The sequence below is a fragment of the Sus scrofa genome, chromosome 11 (assembly GCF_054392235.1).
Source record: "Sus scrofa isolate SSC_HxYL_T2T_F1_AM1 chromosome 11, Sscrofa_HxYL_maternal_Yorkshire_Landrace_v2.0, whole genome shotgun sequence".
Classification (NCBI taxonomy): domain Eukaryota; kingdom Metazoa; phylum Chordata; class Mammalia; order Artiodactyla; family Suidae; genus Sus; species Sus scrofa.
The window spans coordinates 14,974,495-14,990,770 of record NC_139393.1 but is presented as its reverse complement, the minus strand read 5'-3'; the positions used below and the strand labels follow the sequence as shown (position 1 = coordinate 14,990,770).

General features: G+C 43.4%; 1 protein-coding gene and 1 long non-coding RNA gene across 37 annotated transcripts in view; one reads left to right on the top strand and one right to left on the bottom strand.

Moving 5' to 3' along the window:
- LOC102158088 (NHL repeat-containing protein 3) overlaps positions 1 to 16,276 on the bottom strand; it is a 186,937-nt gene that overhangs the window by 28,752 nt on the left and 141,909 nt on the right. For 4 of the 36 annotated variants that reach the window (XR_014819257.1, XR_014819247.1, XR_002336522.2 and 1 more), the window contains one exon: positions 8,538 to 9,608. The exons of 30 other annotated variants lie outside the window; for them this stretch is intronic. This is a non-coding gene — a long non-coding RNA (NHL repeat-containing protein 3). Of the gene's footprint in view, positions 1 to 8,537; positions 9,609 to 16,276 lie in introns of those variants that run through there. 2 more of the 36 variants (XR_014819284.1, XR_014819246.1) reach the window with 2 other exon arrangements.
- The window catches only part of LHFPL6 (LHFPL tetraspan subfamily member 6), a 227,060-nt gene that overhangs the window by 204,259 nt on the left and 6,525 nt on the right, over positions 1 to 16,276 (top strand). The window lies entirely within an intron of this gene.

Genomic DNA, 16,276 nt, shown 5'->3' with positions numbered 1-16,276 from the left:
AAGAGGTTGTTGGCTTACTCCCATCCACCACACACACAACTTTGTAATTATTTGCTTTGGCTATGTGAAATTAACTTTAAAAGTGCAGGCAGATAATTATGTGGTGTAGATGCTTCTTACCCAAATCGTCAGGACTTGGTTTTTGGTTAAGAATAATCCAGCCTTGGCACCCTGCTTTAGATTGGGCACTGGGAAGTCTTTCATTATAAAAACAAACAAACAAAAAAACAGACATTCCTATTGAAGATCTGGGGAAGTCACTTTAGTCTCCTGGGCCAGAGGGTCCCCAACTATGAAATGCAAAAGACCTCCATGAACAATCAGCAAACAATGGGACCTGTTTTGCCTGCTTTTTTTTTTTTTTTTTTTTTTTTGCGATTTCTTGGGCCGCTTCTGCAGCACATGGAGGTTCCCAGGCTAGGGGTCGAATCGGAGCCTTAGCCACCAGCCTATGCCAGAGCCACAGCAACGAGGGATCCGAGCCGTGTCTGCAACCTACACCACAGCTCATGACAACGCCAGATGTTTAACCCACTGAGCAAGGCCAGGGATTGAACCCGCAAACCTCATGGTTCCTAGTCGGATTTGTTAACCACTGAGCCACAAAGGGAACTCCTGCCTCCATTTTAAAATAAAGTTTTCTTGGAGTTCCCATCATGGCGCCATGGAAACGAATCCGTCTAGGAACCATGAGGTTGCAGGTTTGATCCCTGGCCTTGCTCAGTGGGTTAAGGATCTGGCATTGCCGTGAGCTGTGGTGCAGGTCGTAGATGCGGCTCGGATCTGGTGTTGCTGTGGCTGAGGCATAGGCCAGTGGCTACAGCTCCAATTAGACTCCTAGCCTGGGAACCTCCACATGCCACAAAAGTGGCCTTAAAAAGACCAAAAAAAAAAAAAAAAAAAAAAAAGAAAAAGTTTTCTTAGAACACATCTATGCCCATGGCTCTGTGTTTATGTTTATTCTGTGTCTGTGGCTGATTTTGACCTAAACTATTTACTCTCTGGACCTTTGCAGAAAAACTCTTGATCTATATGATCCTTTTCCAATATCCCTTTGGCTCTAAAATCTTTGATGCTGGGATGTGCTAGGTGGCAAGAGGTGCGAAGGAAGAATAAAGTCAAAAGGACACAGCAATGGAGGTCGATGCACTGGTTCCTGATGAGGCTTGAATGTGAACGTGCCTCTGTTCTGTTCAGGTTTAATCCCTTTACCATAATCCTGAGTCCTCATTACCCCTGCCTTCCCGTCTTGCCTCAGGCACCCACAGCCCGAGCTGCCTGGAGACGACTGTGATTGCATGTAAAAATCCCCTGATCTTTCTCTCATGGAGTACATGCTTAGCGTGTGTGAAATCCTTCTGTGTATCAGCTGGAAGAGATTTTTCCTTCAGTGGGAAGTGCTAGTTCCCACATGGGATGTAGAACCCCTTCATCTTGCCAGACGCAATGGAGGAAAATAGGGTCTCTGTGCCCAGATGCCGCTGTGGTCTCCCCCAGGGCACATCCTGGAGAAGACAGAGCCCTGCTCAGTTTCCTCCTCACCTGAGCACCAAGTCCTGCGCATACACGTCCCCCTCGCTTACCGTTTCACAGCATTTCAAGATTCATGCTAGAATGTCCTCTTTATTTGGGTGGATTAAATCTGTAGGCTGCAGTTGGCTATGATTGGCTATGGTTGGCTGTAGTTAGCTATGATGGGCTGTGATTGGCTGTGGTTGGCTATGGTTGGCAGTAGTTAGCTATGATGGGCTGTAGTTGGCTGTGATGGGCTGTGGTTGGCTATGATGGGCTGTAGTTGGCTGTGATTGGCTGTAGTTGGCTGTGGTTGGTGGGGATCTGGTGGATTTTGTGTTAGAAGCGATGCAGCCAGGGATCTGAGACCTCTTTGGTCACCCCACTGTGTGCTGTGCTCAGCAGGGCAACAAGCGCACATGGAGTGGAAGAGGGTGAATGAATATTTTCATGAGGAAAATTACACAACAAAAATTATCATTAGGCAGGTTTCTCATTTTGCATACCGTATTTTTACCAAGATAGAGTTCTTGCTCTTTGTACTTAGAAGTATAAAAATCTTCCACTGGTTTTATAGGTAGATCTTCCTTGACTTATAATAATAGGGTTACATCCCAGGAAACCCATGGTAAGTTGAAAATGCATTTAATAACCCAGCCTCCCTAACATCATAGTTTTAACTAGCTGTCATTAACGTACTCCAAATGCCTACCTTAGCCTACAGTTGCCCAACACCTTCTAACACAAAGTCTTTTTGATTATAAAGTGTTGAATATCTCATGCAATTTATTGAATGCTGTACTAGAAGTGACAGAGTGGTTCTAAATGTATTGGTTGTTCACCCTCCTTGATCTCCTGGCTGAATGGGAGCTGTGCTCCCTGCCAAGTATCATGAGAGAGGATAGGACTGCACTCCACTAGCTCTGGAAAAGATCAAATCCAAAATTCAGAGTTCAGTTTCTACTGAATATGTATCAGTTTCACACTATCCTAAAGTCAAAAAATTATAAGTCAAACTATCATAAAGGCCCATCCATGCATGTTTATATACATACATATGCACGTGTCTACCTGGACGTGTGTGTATCTACATGTATCGTTAAATTGCTATAGTTGCTTCATTTTGGTTTTGAAGTGATTTCACACTTGTAGAAACGTTGCAAAAATACCACCAAAAAATTCTCATACACTTGTCACTCAGATTCTCTTAATGTTAAGTGTCATCACATTTTCTTTGTCATTCCCCTCCTCGGTCCTGCTCCTTGATCTCTCTCTCCGACACGATGCCGTTCCACGCCCAGATACTTAAGTGAATAATTCCTTAGAATAACGTTCTTTTACATAGCAGTAAAATGACCAGAATTAGGAAATTAACATCGATACACTGCTTTTGTCTAATCTACAGATTGACTTATAAGTTTTAGGTATAAAATTATGCATTAGATGGAATTTACAGTCTCATACTGGGTTGTTCGCTCTAAAATTTATTTCTGCATCATAGTTTTCTATTTTCAGAAAATAACAAACATAAAATAGTATTGAAAATCTCTAGATGCTCAAAAAATTTTTTTTTTCTTCTTAGGGCTGCACCCACAGCATGGGGACGTTCTCAGGCTAGGGGTCAAATCAGAGCTGAAGCTGCTGGCCTACACTACAGCCTACATAATGCAGGATCTGAGCCATGTCTGTGACCCACACCACAGCTCACAGCAACGCCGAATCCCTGACTCACTGAGCTAGGCCAGGAATTGAACCTGCATTCTCACGGATACTAGTGGGGTTCATTAGCGCTTAGCCACAATGGTAATTCCTCAAAAATTTTTTTTTAAAAGCTTGCTGTTCAAATCTACACTTTGATGTGAGAACTTATTAAAATTTCAGAAAGTATTCGTAATAATAGTAATAGTAATAAAAATAAAGAGTAGTATCTTTCCTCCCCTGATGTAGAGTTTGGGTTCAGAATGACAGAACCTTATGTCAAGTCCAGCTATTGTTCTGGGTGTCCTGCCCTTTGATAAGTTTGAACAGCTGTGCAAGTGTGGGCCCTCGGATAGGTACTTGCTGGGGTGTCCTAAGTTGATGATGGCTGGTTTTAAAGGTGGAGCTAAAACATGGCTATGGGGCCAAGAGAGACACAGCAGAGCAAATTGAGACTATGGCTCTTTAACCAACTGTGTGTGGGAATCCAGAAGAGAAATTTATATCATTGAATAAGTAGAATTCATGTGTAATTTGGGAAGGCTTTTTTTCCCTCTAAAATCTGGGACTATATAATGTGAACTCCTATTGGAGTTCAGTGCCTGCCTGCACAGCAGTCCGTACCCCTCACGTCTTCCTCCGACAGCCTTCTCCTCACTCCCACCCCAACGACAGAATCGATGGAGCTGTGCCGGATAAAATTTATAAGGCAGATATATATTTTCCTATCAAAAATTCACTAGACACCGTAGACACGGTGCTGTTATGAACACTTTGCAGATACAAGTGATTGCCAGAGAGTAAATCCCTGCTCCCTCGGACCTGCAGGGTAGGAAGCATCCTTACTGATGCTGTAGTGTGAGCGTGTCAGCTCTGACCGCCGGACACTGTGCTGTGTCTAGTCTAACTCTTCACATCCCAGTTACCTCCTGGAGAAGGTAAGAGCAGACAGAGAAGGTGGAGAGGCTTTTAAGAGTCTCTCGCCTCCTCTTTTTTGGTTGAAGTGGGTCCAGTGCTCCAGGCTAGACCTTCGTACACTGAGGTTTGGGGGGAAGGTACCATTCTGCTCCCAGGAGAGTTCCCATCCTATTGTTCAGCCTCCTAAGCCTGGGAATGAAGGGGCAGGAGAAGTAGAAAGATACCGTTGGCCTTGTTCCCTGCAGTCAAGGATGGTATCTTGAGGAGGGGTGCTCAGTCCATTCACGGTGCTGCAGCTCGGGAAAACTGTAGAATGTACAGGAGTCATGAAGATGGCCGTGGCTTCCTGGGACACTGTGTGCAGACTCAGAGCTTAGTCTGTGGTGGGTTCCACCTTTGCACAGACCTCCACACTATCTGCTCTTGGGAACTACCCATGAGGGGAGCATTCCTGAGATCTGCTTGTGGACAGCACCCCCTAGAGCACGTCCAGGGAAGTACAGTCTCAGTGGGACGCTGAAGTTGTGTCTAGGACAATCAGCAATGTGAGTTTATGCTTCTAGTCATAAAAAGAAACAAGCAAAGAGCTTTTAAAATGAGCCCCACTTCACAAAATTTCTTCCCTCAGTCTTTTTACTTCTTTTTTTTTTTTGCTCAGCAATCAAGTTCGAGTTCTTGTAATTTTTTTTTTTTAAAGTTTTGAGTTCTGCTCTTCTCTCTTCAGACAGGTATCATTTTAACTACTTGTTCTGTTATGAGTTTGAATGAAAGCTTCTGTATGTTTTAGGTCAAATATTTAAAACATGATGGTTCTTTTTTGTTTGTTTGTTTTATTTTGTTTTTACTAGAATCATCTTTGTTCAGTGACATCCCAAAAGAACAAATGGCATTGATCCCATGAGAGATTGTTTTTGTTCTTGGTTTTAATGTGTAGGCAGACAAGCTGGTCTGCATGTGAAGAGGTAGGAGGGAATTTATTCAGGAGGAGAAGGCCCCATCAAACTTTTCTGTCCAAGGTATTTAGGAATACAAAAGTTTTCTCTCTTCACCGATGCTTCTTCCACCTTCCTGCCTTCATTATTTGTACAGCAAAAGGGAATGAAGTTGAATTCACCTGCTTCTTTTCTACATAGACTTTTCATTGATATCTTAACATGCTGCAGATTTTAAAACATCACAGATGAAAGGTATTCTGCCTTGATAAGTGATGGCAGATGGCTTATTTCTGGACTCAGGGCTGGGAACTCAGCAGTGACCCCGTGAGGAAAGAAGTGAACCAGGGGACTCAGGTTCAAGTGCAGGGCACAGGAAGGCTGAGCACACATGGAGGTTTGCATTAGGCATTGGTCAGAGGGCAGGATGACCGGGGTGACCCTGTTTTGTGCTTAAATGAGCAGCCCTGTGCCCAGTGGGAGGCGCTGTGGCAAAGCCTCTGGGTAACCACTGAGGATGGCACGGCAGCTCCCGCCAGCCTGCTAGAGGTTTACAGGTGGAGGGGATCAGGGGTGGGCCCAGGACCTGGAGCCCTTCCTCGGCTCTGCTCAGACAGGGGGTACACACCAAAAACACCCAGTTTGGGGGAGTTCCCATTGTGGCTCAGTGGTAGCAAACCCGACTAGTATCCATGAGGTTGCAGGTTCAATCTCTAACCTTGCTCAGTGGGTTAAGGAGCCAGCGCTGCTGTGAGCTCTGATGTAGGTCACAGACATGGCTCGGATCCTGAGTGGCTATGGCACAGGCCTGCAGCTGTAGCTCCCATTCACCCCCTAGCCTGGGAACTTCCCTATGCTACAGGTGTGGCCCTAAAAAGAAAAACAAAACACCCAGTTAGTGAGCATGTCCATAGCCAGTTCTCACCCAGAAAGAATCAGTTATCTGACTTGATCAAGCAAGTTCACTGGACCACACCACCCCACGTCCCCTAGAGGGGATGGTGTTGCCAAGAGAGTGCCGGTTGGGTTGCATTGGCCCCTGGAGAGGGAGTGCCAAGTCTGCAAGATGCAGGCGTTTAATAACTAGATTGTGCAAGGTAGACACGGGTGCCTGAAGCCTTCTGAGACTGGTGAATTCAAAAATGCAGAACATGTTTTATTTCTTCGTGGCATGGAAGTTCTAGCAAAGACAAGTACTGTCTGACACATGGGGAACATACATTTGATAGAGAGCTTCCTGAGACACTATCTGAGCACAGGACAAAGTGCTGGAACCGACTCAAGTTCAAGCTTCGTCATATAATTTGAGTTACTGGGCAAGTGACTTATCTTGCATGGAACTCAATGTCTACACCTCAAAAGGAAGGACATTGGGGAAGGGTAAACAGAGGTGCTTCTCTAATTTCCTGAAAGCATCAAAGGCAAAAATGGTTAAATGAGATGCTGCTTTTAAACTGTTTCTCGCCCGGCTCACAGGCTATCCAGGACAGCTAGTATATAATTATTAATTTCAGATCTCTGTTCTCAGCACAAGCATAGTGTCTGGCATGAATTCACGCCACAAACGTGTATCAATTGTCTGCTGTGGTCCAGGCATCGTACTGAATGTTGGGATACGGGAGTGAGACAGGCAGTCGCGTGGTCGGCTCTGGAATGTTCATCAAACAAATGAACAAGTGATACCATGTTCTCCAAAAACGAACTATCACTGAAATTTCAGTGTAATTTGTCGTAAGACTGGGCTCCCCATGCCTTTTCTTCTCTTTCTATTACTAAGGAAAGTCGCACTAAAAATGAATTTGAGCCACCCTGAAAAACAGCCACGCCTCTCCCCCCATCTTCTCTCTGGGGCTGCCCTGGAATGCAGCCAGGACATCTTTTTCCATTGATTTTGCAGGTGGCTGTGGTTGGCTGCTTTCTGTCCCATTAACCTCTATTTTATCTGTCAAGAATGGCATCCCGATTGTTGAAAGCCACCGTTTGCCAACCCAGTGATCTTGGAGTCCTGTTTGATGGAGCATTACAGAGAGCAAAAGGGAAAGCTGCAACAGATTTGCTTCTCTAATTTCCTGAAAGAATACAGACAAAACTTGCCCGCTAGTAAAATGCTTTCTGCTTGCATCACAAGAACGGGAATTTATTGCCAGGACAGGGGAAGAGAGAGGCCAGGGAAGAATGATCGTGTATTTCCTGGTTTCATTTAGCTCCATTAATACTCTTGGACCTTAAAACATACAAACTGAAACATCTGCTCTTCCCTAACATCATAATGTACTCAAAAAGACTTTTCTTCTTATTACTGTGAAAAACAGTGCTAATTTCTTATTCCTCTAGTTCCAACTTTCGTTAACAATGGAAGGAATCATGCTCAGAGAGAAAAAATATATTCCTTTTTGGGGGAGAAGTTCAAGAGACATTTACATTTATAATTTCATGAAAAAATTCCCTTCTTTAGTTAATTTCATTCAACTGAATTGCTACAGACATATGTGTAAAATAGACAAGGAATGATTTCAAAATAATGCGGCCCATCTCAGTGATGCTCCAGAATTGGTGTTAGTGGAACATAAGCTTCGTGGGACCAAAGACGCGATCGCATTCTCTCCTGGATCCCCTGTAACGGTGCAGCGCAGCGTGGCTGCAGAAGATTGACGGATGGATGTTGACCGTCTCATATTTCCAGGTACCAGTGGAGCTGAACATCCTAAAGAGGAAGTCTCCTGCCTTCCAGCGCTTAACCTCTGCAGCTGGTCGCCAGCCCATCTCTCACCCACACCCACAGTGACAGCCATCTCTCGCCTGAACAGTACTGTATCTGAACAAGACCCAAATCTGCCTACATTTCTCTGTTACGTTTCCCATCCCCCTGGGGCAGTGCGCTCCCCCAGCCTCCCACATTCTCTCGTGGCTAGCCCCTGCTCCTCTGCCAGGCCTCAGCTTAAATGTCCCTGCTAATCGAAAACGCCCGTTCACAGACCGCACCGTATACAATTCCTTGCGATTGGCTGTCTTAGCGTCCTGGGTGTTTTTTTCTCTTCCAAGCACATGTCACAATTACCATCACATAAGTATCTGAGTAGTTACTGTTTATACTCCCTTGACTGGACCACAGTTCTTGGATAGCACGGACTTTTATCTTTTTCCAAAGTGAATCCCTGGTACCCAGAGGCTTCCAGTTGGGGTGGACATGTTAACAAGTATTTGTCAAATTAGTGAATGTATCGAAGGAGGGGTGGGAAGAAGGGAGTCAAGGATCAGGGGACGGATGACATAGTGTCTCTCCAGATTCGCCCAAATCTTAGTGACATCTCTTGATCTTACTGCTGATCTTGACCATTTCTTGCTTCTCAAAAGGTGTGTGTGTGTGTGTGTGTGTGTGTGTGGTGTATGCCCTTTGTATGTATATTTTTTGAGGTTAAACTGAGGGACTGGCTATATCTCTGTATAACGCAAAATACCAGAAGAAATCCATATTGATTTATTTACAAATTACTTTATGAATTCCTTAGCAAACCTAAACTTTCACATCTGAAATAGAGGAATAATTTTCTTTTAAATCACACAACATTAGTTGCTCATTTTGGATCTTAGCCAGTTGCTAAATTTAAACCAAAAAATGTGTAAATCACACATAAACAGGCACATGTGTGTAATTAGTACCAATACGGCGGGATGGCCTCAGACATTTTCTACTGAGGTACACTTTTAAAGTACCTTTCTTTGGTGTCCTGCCTTTCTGTTTCACCTGCTAGACAGTTGGTCTGATGAATTTTATGGTTTATGACACAAACAAGAAAGGCTCCAGAACATAACCATTCTCAGAAATGACACATACACATTGAGCAGGTAAGGCGCTAGATTGGCCCCAGGAAGATGGTAGCACAGGGAGGGTGTGCTGAAGACTCTGTCTCGGCTCCGGGTCTTTCAGGGGATGGCAGCGTTTGGATGGGTAGGTGGGTAGGTGGGTTAAGCCCCTGACAACTGAAGAAACTTCACAGACCCTGATTACAGTAAAGAAAAGCAAGAAAGATCATTCATTTGCTTTTGTTTGAGACCAGGTTCCCCAAAGCAAAACCCCTGAGATGAGGATTCATGTTCAGGGGATCAAGGAAATGAGCCCAGGAGAAACCAGTAATGGGAAACCAAGATAGAGAGGCGTAGGCACCACGCAAGGAGGCAGTTTCAGGGGAGGCCCCAGCCTCCGCCTGAGCTCGCAGGAGCTCTGGAACATTCATGGCACTGCAGAGTTTGTGCCACCCGGAGGCAAGAATGTGGGCTTTCAGACTCCCCATCAGCCCATCGTAGGTCACGCCAGGGGTACTTCCACTTTCTGAGAGTTGGAGCAAAATGGGTCCCGGCTCACCAGGCCTCAGAAGAGAGTTGCAAATCTAAGCTGTTAGAATCAAAGTGCAGCCAGAAGCTGATGGAGGATGGAACCAGCAGAGGGATCCGAAGGAATTGGATGGAGGAGTATCTACACCATCGCCACACCAACCCTGCCAATTAAGGGCCCCCAAGATTTAAGCTTCTGCTGTTTTATTGACTTTCCTGGAGGAAAAAAAAAAAAGTTATGCTCTTTCCTGAGTCTTTGGATAGTCAGTGCTTTAGTGACTTCTTTTTTTCATCCTTATTTAACACACTACTACTGTCACGCACACTGTTCTTAATTAGTCTCAGCAGCTACTTTTTCCTTAGGGAGTGTCCAACAGTTAATAAGGAGTTATGTCCTCCACTTGTCATGTGAGGTCGTGGGACTGTACGCAGTTCAATACCTTGTTATTCTTGAACAATTGATCGTGTTCTCTGTTATGAGCCGTGTACTGCATGGACTGACCAGCAATTCTGCTGACTCTTTGAAAAGTTCTAAACCACCTGCCATCGCTTAGCTACTTATTAATTCTCCCTCCTAGATTTATTTCATCCAGCGAAAGAATAATTCAAAATGGAGATTATTCCCAAGACTCACTGCCACATTAGCCTATGGTTATCAGAAAATCTGGTCCATGAAGGAGACTCTGTTACCCTTGAAAAAGACTGATTCTGTCTCCCAGTATAAACGGAGGTCTTGTGCTGGGAAGATTCAGCCTGAGGTGGAGGTGTGCTCTTTCCGGATCTATCATCCTTTTAAATGTAGCACACTCTGTATGAAGCTGTAAATGCGTAGTTTACATTTGGACAACTGCTCTCCAAAAGTGTCAAAACAGGACAGAAGTACTCTTAAAATTCTGTATTTATTTTTTTAAAGACTAGCTGTCTGCCTACTTCGCTTCCTCTCTTTCTGTTTGTCTTTCATCTTGCCTTTCATTCCGAGTTTCTTTATTGAGTGCCTACTATGAGTCAGACACTGTTGTAGGAGTACAATAAGGAAGAAAATAGACAAAGGTCTCCCCTAATTGAAACTCTCATCTATCCCAGTGGGACAGACTAAAATTAAGCACCTGCACACACACAATATTTACAAACCATGGTAAGTGCTGCAAAGGCAATAAATTGAGGTGAAGGAATAGTGTGATTTGATGAGACAGGCAGAGAGGGGGCTGCCATTTGAGTAGGTGCCAGCTCTCTAGTGATCTGGGAGTAGAATTTTCTGAATGGAAAGAATAAAGAGTATGAAGCAACCAGCCAGATGTGGTCCAGAGAATTCAGCCAGTGTGGCAGGAAAGGAAGCCAGAGGGAAGGTGGTCACGACTTCTGAGAGGCAGGCAGATGCCAGCTCATGCCAGGGCTCATGGGCCATTGGAAGGAGACTGCATGTTTGAGAAACTATGAAAGGATTCTAAGAGAATGACTTAACATGATCTATTTTATTTTATTTTTCTATGGCCACACCCATGGCACATGGAAGTTCTTGGGGCCAGGGATTGAATCTGAACTGCAGCTGTGGCCGTGCTGAATCTTTTAGCCCATTGTGCTGGGCTGGGGATTGAACCAGCACCTCCACAGCGACCTGAGCTGCTGCAGTCGGATTCTTAACCCACTGCACCACAGCAGGAACTCTAGCAGGATTTATTTTTAAAAAGATAGCTGCGGAGTTGCCGTCATGGCTCAGTGGTTAATGAATCCAACTAGGAACCATGAGGTTGTGGGTTCAATCCCTAGCCTCGCTCAGTGGCTTAAGGATCCGGCATTGCTGTGAGATGTGGTATAGGTTGAAGACGCAGCTTGGATCTGGTGTTGCTGTGGCTGTGGCGTAGACTGGCGGCTACAGCTCCAATTAGCCCTAGCCTAGGAACCTCCATATGCTGTGGGTGTGGTCCTAAAAAGACAGAAAAAAAGATAGCTGCCTCTGGCTGTTGCTGATACTATAAATCAAAGCAGGGAGACAGGAAAGCAATGACAGCAGGTAAGACTGCCTGGGGTTGCCACAGGCAGTTGAGGAGCAGTGGAACACAGGAGGAATTGTGGAGAGAGGCAGAGGGACTGTAGGCAAGTCCATGGGCACGTTATTGAACTTTCCTTAGCCTTGGTTTTCCCATCTGAATTGTGGGGATGATGCTCACATCCCATTGTGTTCTTATGAGGATTAAATGTATTAACATTTACTCCATGAAAGCTCTCCTAACAATTCAGAGCAAACAGCAATCAAAATGTGTTTGCTATGTTATTGGATATGGGAAGGAAGATGTCAAGGCTGAAGACTGAACGTATCCCATTGTCCCTGAACATAGGTAATGACGTAGAATACTTTTGAGATATGAAGATACTGGATCTAATTTTGCTGCTGTTGACTTACAGTGACTACAAGCCAATGACTCAAGCCTTGCCTCACTTCACCTTACCTGTAAATAAGGCCTCTGCTGACTGCCCCTTCAGTAGACCTCAGTGAAGAGAAGAAGTCAAATTGCATGCTACCCCTAACAGTCTTTGTATTTCTTCACAGAGAAGTAGTAGTTAATGAACAAGGTAAAAACGATTGACTTGTGGGGAAAAAAAAAAAAGATAGTTTTCAAGCTATGGTTTGTATGTTCACTGACTGTGAAATCCAACTATCTTGTTATATGTGTTTGTAGCTAATATAATGTGTAAACTAAAACAAAAGAGGAGTTCCCGTCGTGGCTCAGTGGTAATGAACCTGACTAGTATCCAGGAGGACTCGGGTTTGATCCCTGGCCTCGCTCAGTGGGTTAAGGATCTGGCATTGCCATGAGCTGTGGTGTAGGTCACAGACACGGCCCGGGTCCCTGGTTGCTGTGGCTGTGGTATAGGTCAGGAGCTGCAGCTTGGATTAGACCCCTAGACCGGGAACTTCCATATGCCCCAGGTACAGCTCTAGAAAGACAATAATACTAATAATATAATAAAAACAAAAGAAAAGGGAAGAAATAGTTGCTGTTGGAGCATTTTCTGGTTTCTGATTTCCAGAAGACTAAAATTAGAGCAGAAAAGAATCTTTGGGTGCTATTTAAAAATAAAATGATTGATTACTGCAGAAACCTATTCCATTAATTCAAATAGAATATTTTGGGTCAAGGACTTCTTATTCTTAGAACCTGGAACCCAGGTTTGAGTCCTGGCTCTGAAGGGCATCTCTGTTGCTTCAAAACTTGGGCAGTTATGGAGAGAGCTGCCATAAACATTCCTGTGCAGGCCCAGGTGTGGACATAAGTTTTCAGCTCCTTTGGGTGAACACCGAGGAGTGTCAGTGCTGGACTGTATAGTAACAGTAGGTTTAATTTTGTCTCCCAAAGTGACTACATTTTGCCTAATTACCCCCGTGTATGCGAGTTCCTGTTGCTCCACATCCTCACCAGTATTTGGCGGTATCAGCACTCCAGATTTTGGCCATTCTAATGGGCATGCAGTGAGGTAGCACTGTCATTTTTGTTTGTTTGGTTTTGCCTGAAGATTAGTCCCATTTAAAAAAAAATTATTGGAGTTGACTTACAATGTTCTGTTAGTTTCATGTGTACAGTAAAGTGAATCAGTCAGTCATAAATATACCCATTACTTTTTCCCATGTAGGTTATAACAAACTGCTGAGTAGATTTTCCTGTGCTGGACAGTAGGTTCTCATTAATTATCTATTTTATACAGTAGAGTGTATATATTATTCCCAGCCTCCAAAAGTTACATTTCCCTGATGACATGACATGGAGCATCTTTTCATATGCTCATTTGCTATCTGTATATCTTCTCTGGTGAGGTGTCTGTGTTCTGAGGTCTTGGCCCCTTTTTATTTTTATTTACTTATTTATTATTTAATTTTTAGGGCTACACCTGTGACATATGGAAGTTCCCATGCTAGGGGTCAAATCAGAGAGCTATAGTTGCTGGTCTGCACCACAGCCACAGTAACACGGGACCTGAGCAGCATCTGCGACCTACACCATAGCTCACAGCGATGCTGAATCTTTAACCCACTGAGCGAGGCCAGGTATCGAACCCACATCCTCATGGATAGTCAGGTTCATTACCACTGAGTCACAACAGGAACTCCATTGGCCCCTTTTTAAAATGAGGTTGTTTGCTTTCTTATTGTTGAGTTTTAAGTGTATTTTGGTTAAGAGTCCTTTATCAGGGAGTTCCCGTCGTGGCGCAGTGGTTAACGAATCCAACTAGGAACCATGAGGTTGCGGGTTTGGTCCCTGCCCTTGCTCAGTGGGTTAACGATCTGGCGTTGCCGTGAGCTGTGGTGTAGGTTGCAGACGCGGCTTGGATCCCGCGTTGCTGTGGCTCTGGCCGGTGGCTACAGCTCCGATTCAACCCCTAGCCTGGGAACCTCCATATGCCGCGGGAGCGGCCCAAGAAATAGCAACAACAACAACAACAAAAGACAAAAGACAAAAAAAAAAAAAAAAAAAAAAAAAAGAGTCCTTTATCAGGTGTGTCTTTTGCACTTCTTTCTCTCAGTCTGCAGTTTGTTTTTTCATTCTCTTGACACTGTCATACACATAAGTTTTTTTTTTTTAATTTTAGTGAAGTTCAGCTTATCAATTAGTACTTTCATGGACTGCGTGATAGCCCAGAATCATCACCTTACCCAGGGTCAGCTAGGTTTTCTCTTATGTTGTCTTCTAGGACTTTCATAGTTTTATGTTTTACATTTAGGCCTATGATCCATTTTTAGTTAATTTTTGTGAAAGGTATAATTTCCTTTTTTTGCATGGGGCATACAATTGTTCCAGCACCATTTATTGAAAAACCTACCTTTGCATCATTGTCCTACCTTTGCACTTTCATTAATAATCAGTTAACTGTATTTCTGTGGGTCTGTTTCTGGGCTCTCTATTCTGTCCCATTAGTCTATTTGTCTGTTTTTTCACCAAAATCACACTGTCTTGACTACTGGAGACTTACAGTAAGTCCTGAGTCAGTGTTAATCCTCTAACTTTGTTCTTCTCCTACAATGTGGTGTTAGCTGTTCTTTTGTTTCTCCATATAAGCTTTAGAATGCGTTTGTTGTTATCCATAACACAACTTTCTAGAGGTTTCATTAGAATTGCATTGAATCCCTTGATCAAATTGGGAGAACTGACATCCTGACAATATTGCGCCTTTACCCATGAACATGGATTATCTCTTCATTTGTTTAGTTCTTTGATTTCATTCATTTTATAGTTTTCCTCATAATGATTTTGTACCTATTTTGTCAGGTTTTTCCCTATTTTCATTTTGGGGGGGAGCAAATATAAATGGTATTGTGGTTTTTTTTTTATTACTCAAATGAATTTATCACATCTGTAGTTGTATAATGATTATCACAATCCAATTTCACAGGATTTCCATCCTACAACCCAAGCATATCTCCCCAGCCCCCAACTTGTCTCCTCCAGAGACCATAAGTTGTTCAATGTCTGTGAGACAGCATCTGTTCTGCAAAGAAGTTCAGTCTGTCCTTATTTCAGATTCCACATGTCATTGAAAGCATTGGATGCTGGTGTCTCATCGTATGGCTGACTTCACTTAGCATGATAGTCTCTAGGTCCATCCATGTTACTAAAAATGCTGGTATTTCGTTCCTTTTAATGGCTGAGTAATATTCCATTGTGTGTAGGAATATTGTGTACCACATCATCTTGATCCACTCCTCTGTCAATGGACATTTAACTTGTTTCCATGTCTTAACTATTGAAAATAGTGCAGCAGTGAACGTCAGAGTACATGCGTCTTTGCGAGTCATGGTTTTCTCTGGATAGATGCCCAGGAGTGGGATTGCTGGATCAAATGGTAGTTCTATTTTTAGTTTCTGAGGAATCTCCATACTGTTTTCCACAGTGGTTGCACTAATTTACAATCCCACCAACAGTGTAATAGGGTTCCTTTTTTTCCACACCCTCTCCAGCACTTAATGATTGTAGACATTTGGATGATGGCCATACTGGCTGGTATAAGGTGGTACCTCAGAGTGGTTTTGATTTGCATTTCTCTAATAATGAGTGATGTTGAACATCTTTTCATGTGTTTCTTGGCTATCTATCTTCTTTGGAGAACTGTCTGTTTAAATCTTCTGCCCATTCTTTGATGGGATTGTTTGGTTTTTTTTGGTATGGAGCTGCAGAAGGTGTTTATACATTTTGGAGCTTAATCCCTTGTCCGTTGATTCACTTGCAAAGATTTTCTCCCATTCTGTGGGTTGTCTTTTCGTTGTGTTTAGGGTTTCCTTTGCTGTGCAGAAACTTTGAAGTTTGATTAGGTCCCATTTGTTTATTTTTGTTTTAATCGTTAATACTCCAAGAGGTGGATCTGAGAAGATGTTGCTGTTGTTTATGTCAGAGCGTGTTTGGACTATGTTTTTCTCTAAGAGTTTTATAGTGTCTGGTCTTATGTCTAAGTCTTTAATCCATTTGGAGTTTATTTTTGTGTCTGGTGTTAGGGAGTGTTCTGATTTCATTCTTTTCCATGTGGCTCTCCAGTTTCCCCAGCACCATTTATTGAACAAGCTGTCGTTTCTCCATTGTATAGTCTTACCTCCTTTGTCATAGATGAGTTGGCTGTATGTGCATGGGTTTAATTCTGGGCTTTCTATCCTGTTCCACTGATCTATATTTCTGTCTTTGTGCCAGTAGCATACAGTTTTGATGATTGTTGCTTTGTAGTATAGTCTCAAGTAAGGGAGCCTGATTCCTCCAGCTCCATTTTTCTTTCTCAGGTTGTCATTGGCTACTCTGGGTCTTTTGTGCTTCCACACAAACTTGAAAATATTTTGTTCAAGTTTTATGAAAAATGTCTTTGGTAATTTGATAGGGATTGCATTGAATCTGTAGATTGCCTTGGGT